Below are 4556 nucleotides of genomic sequence, written 5' to 3' on the forward strand. Positions count from 1 at the left end.
CAATATTTGAGTGACGTTTTGACACTGAAAATAATAAGACCATAACCAGCTATCTAAAATGATATTTAGCCATTCTAAATCATTTATTTGCACTCGAAAACCAAACCAATATCATAGATGTTAAAGAGTAATTTGTATTTACAGTGGCAAGTACACCCATCAGTAAAACCAGTATTAACTAATTTCCTTAATTGTACATTCCATCACTAACACATCTCATCTGCCGGAGGAAGAACCAGGCAGAGTTCTCTTTCTCATACCATAAATATTTCAACAAATGAAGACCCACAGACCAAAATATATAGTTATAGATATACCTCTGATAAAGGAGGTCATATCCCTAATATTACCGAAGTGTTAGATGATCTACAAAAGAACTTCATCATATTCCAAAGCAGGACTTTGAACATATCAAACTAGATGTATTTTAAACAATCAAGTTCATGCCAAATTAAGTATCCTTCAAAAAAAATTGCTTAAAGTGCAACATCATCGTTTCTCATTACGCTGCAGCTTTAAAAATTTGGAAAAAATATCAATAATGAATGATATTTTCCCATAATAAGTTCCATTATTAAGACACCTTTTTGTAGCTATTCTCATATAACTGTGTTTGCCTTGTCTATCTTGGGAAATAAAGCTGGCAATTATATCACCTCTGCAGTATGTACATATTTACAGAATTCGTACAAGTCCCCCAAAGAAGCATAAAAAAATTAATCAAAATCGCTTTACACTTTTAACAAGAGGCATATTCACATGAAACAATAACACTACCATGTCGGAAAGAGCCTTTAGGGTGTGAGATAAAATATGCTTTAGGATGTAAGATAACATATGCATTACATAGTAGCAGCAGCTGATTGTTACCTTTCATCAATTATGCATGCTTGGTTGCATAGGGTATCCCATCTGAGGCACACCTAAAGAAGAAACGGGAATTATATGCCCAGGCGAATGACCACCAATACCTTTCTGAGAATATGGACCTAGTGAATGGGGAGATAGCATCATATGGTTGCCCCCTGTTGGAGATCCCATAGAATTTACCATGGTTGCTCCTCCCAGTGATGACGGATAAATCATATTTGAAGAGCGACTAACAGTAGAAGGATTATGAGAATTTGTAATAGTAGAAGATTGCTGCAGATGAGGCTGCTTCATTTCTGCCCATTGACACTTGTTATATCATGTATGCTAGATCTTTTCTTCTCCTTGTTCCCGGAACTAAGCCTGAGGAAATACTTTTGGGCGTGGCTTGCAACTTGAGTAGGTGTCCGTGAGACCACAAAGTTTCTTGATATGCTTCTCCAATCACCTTTGCCATATTTATTCAATCCCATCAAGAAGAGTCTGCACCATACAAAGATGCAACAAATTAACTTCAATCCTTTTCTGCAATACAAATCAAGATGTAACAATTCTTTGTTTTTGTATATAATCGTATAATTGCACCAAGAGAAGCAAGACACTCTACAGCCCAGGGTGGAGGAGATCTATGTCATGTCTAACACTAATAAAACCAAAAACAGAGATACCTATTTTTTTAATTACAATAATTTAAAAATATTTAAAAGTTTAAACCTCTATTTAACCATAAAACCCGCTAATCTCAGTTTTTAACCCATAATAAAGCCCATATTGCCATGATTAATCGTTGGTCCCCTCTGTTGCTCTTTCCTCTTACCTCCGCGCTACTCTTTCGCTCCACCACCGTCCATCAAATGCATTCAAATCCAACGACCCTCAGCGATTTCGGGTTGGCTCTCTGTTCGAGCATTACCTGCCCGAAAAATCAGTGTTTAACTGACTTCCCTTTGCTACATGTCAAGCTCTAGACTATATCGGATGACCCCTCCCAAAAACAGCTCATGCCTCATAAGCAGTGCAATGAAAATCAAAACCACCTCCCGCATAACGACAAAATGGCCACTGTCCACTTTGCACCATAATTCAAAAGTAAATTGTTTTTCCGTCTAAACATAAAAATCACCATTTTGCTTTGTTTCGCCCGTTTTCACAGTGAAACCTCCATAAACCTCTGGGACCAATAAAACCATTGTTTTACATTCCGATACGCTCTGGACTCCTTCCAGTATCCTTCGAGCTCAATAAAACCATTGACAACCTTCTCTGTCACCTATGTTTTTCTTAACAATTTCTATGTTTTGCAACTAAAAACTCCTATTCCAGACTTACAAAGAAAAAAGTTTGTATACAATTAGAGGACAAATATGAAGATTATATCAAATCACTTTACTCTGTAACATAAAATCTAAAATGATTTACTATTGAAAAACGCAGTAAAAAAACCTGAAATGCACAATAAAGGTAAAAAGAACACAGTAAAGGCTACTCAGCAAGGTCAAAGGATATTCATAGAGTTTAAACAGTATCAGATGAAAGATCAAATGAAGGGATCAACCAGCGTAAACGATACAAACAATCAAGTAGCTTAAAGGGAAAAATATCAAACAACAAAGCCAGCACAACCTGAATAAAAGGGATAGCAAGAAGCAGTTCAATAGTTGCCCCTATCTTCTTGCATGAAGATATTTCCTTTCCTAGAATAAATTTTAATCAGTTTTATGATATTTTCTTAGTTTCAATATTGTATAAATAACTCTCTTCTCGAGTTGTTATAGGTTCAAGGTTCATTGTTCATTTCTTGTTAAGTCGTAACTATTCATTTTACTTTGAACCTGGTTGCACCTTTGAAAGAAGCTTTTCTAGACACTTGATGTGCTCAGTATTTCTGGAACCTTAATACAAAGCAGAGGATTCTGAATTTGGTTTTACACTGTTTGTGTTATCCTATAAGTTTTTCCAGCTATCAATTATTATGTTTTTCTTCATATGCTGATGACTTATAGAGATATCTAGATAGGAATAATTGTGTCTCAATTTATTCCTATAAACTCCTAAAGTGATCATCTATTAAGAGAATGGATTAATGAACGTTTTGTTTAGCTAATCCCCTCTAATCAATAAATCATCAGTATCTTTTGTAAGGTTAAGTATATTGCCTTGAATCTTTGGAACGTAGTTTAGAAGGTTTTCATACTTATGATTGTTCTGTTTTACATTCTGGAAACTGTGATAATCATATTATTTTCTGTTTTCTTCTCATCACTATTTGATCTATATCACTGTGTAAAGCTTTATAGCGGCCCTTTGCTGAGATATTAATATTATCCAAAGGATTAAGTATTTTAATTCTACATCTGTCTTCCTTCATTGGTCTTCCGAAACTAAAACCAAAAACCCCAAAACAATTATTTTAGATGCTTTGGCATTGGTAGTTGACCTACTACTATCTCAGAGGTACAACAGCTTGCTTGAGGGACATTTGTTTATATGGTTGTAGCCGTAGGAATAACCAATCACCTACATCAAAACTTCTTTCGCTACGATGTTGAACTCCTTGTTGTTTCATTCTATTTTGCGCCAAGGTAAGGTTATCCTTTAAGATTTGGAGATCTTGTTGTTGATGCTTGATGTGATCTTCCACTGCTTGAACCTTCAAATTTTCTCTTAAATATGATGTGATGGATGGTGGATGATATCCATAAAGTGCCATAAATGGGGTCATTTTTGTTGCAGTATGGAAGGAAGTGTTATACCACCATTCAGCCAGAGGCAACCATTTGACCCATTGTCTCTGTTTATCAGATACAAAGAAACGAAAATATCCTTCCAAACATTTGTTTACTATCTCAGTTTGCCCATCACATTGAGGATGATAAGATGAGTTATGAGCTAACTGAGTCCCAAGACAAGAAAATAATTATGTCCAAAAATTTCCAGTGAAAATGGGATCTCTGTCGCTTACAATAATCTTTGGGTTTCCATGTAGCTTTTGAATTGTTTCCATAAATGCAGTAGAAACTATACTTGCTTTAAATACATGAAATAATACACAAAAGTGTGCATACTTTGTAATTCTGTCAACTATCACCATGATAACACTTTTTCCTTCGGACTTGGGTAAACCTGTGATAAAATCCATTGAAACCTCCTCCCAACGTTCGCTTGGAATGGATAAGGGTTGTAATAGTCCCAGGGTCTTAATTGTTTCAACTTTATTTTGTTGGCAAACCAAACATTCCACCACAAACTTTTGAATATCTGATTTAAGGCCATCCAAAAAAAAATCATTTTTAACCCTGTGGTAGGTTTTTAGAAATCCTGAGTGCCCTCCTAAGGGAGAGGTGTACAATTCCCTAAGAATCTTTTGTTTGAGTTGGGAATTCTTACATAGGTATAACTGATCCTTGTACCATACGAATCATTTTTCCAGCTAAATGTATCAGATGTACTGGGATCTTGTTGTATCTTTTGAATGAGTGTCCACACTTCCTCGTCATTCTCCCATTCATCCCTTGCTTTATTTATCCAATATGGTTGGATAATAGAAATGGCGGAAAGAAATGCGTCTACATCCTCATCATTTCTTGAGAGTGCATCTGCTACAACATTTTGCTTCACTTTTTTGTAGATGATTTCAAAGTCATAGCCCAACATCTTTGTGACCCATTTTTGCTGCTCTTCTAAAG

The 4556-nt window shown here is 35.5% G+C and overlaps 1 pseudogene; it reads right to left on the reverse strand.

Moving 5' to 3' along the window:
• Window positions 1-693: 693 nt before the first annotated feature.
• LOC149218624 (uncharacterized) lies at window positions 694-2121 on the reverse strand (annotated as a pseudogene).
• Window positions 2122-4556: the final 2435 nt, after the last annotated feature.

The sequence above is a fragment of the Pinus tabuliformis genome, chromosome Q, assembly GCF_031772625.1.
Source record: "Pinus tabuliformis cultivar Carrire ecotype Pingquan chromosome Q, CPIR1, whole genome shotgun sequence".
NCBI lineage: Eukaryota > Viridiplantae > Streptophyta > Pinopsida > Pinales > Pinaceae > Pinus > Pinus tabuliformis.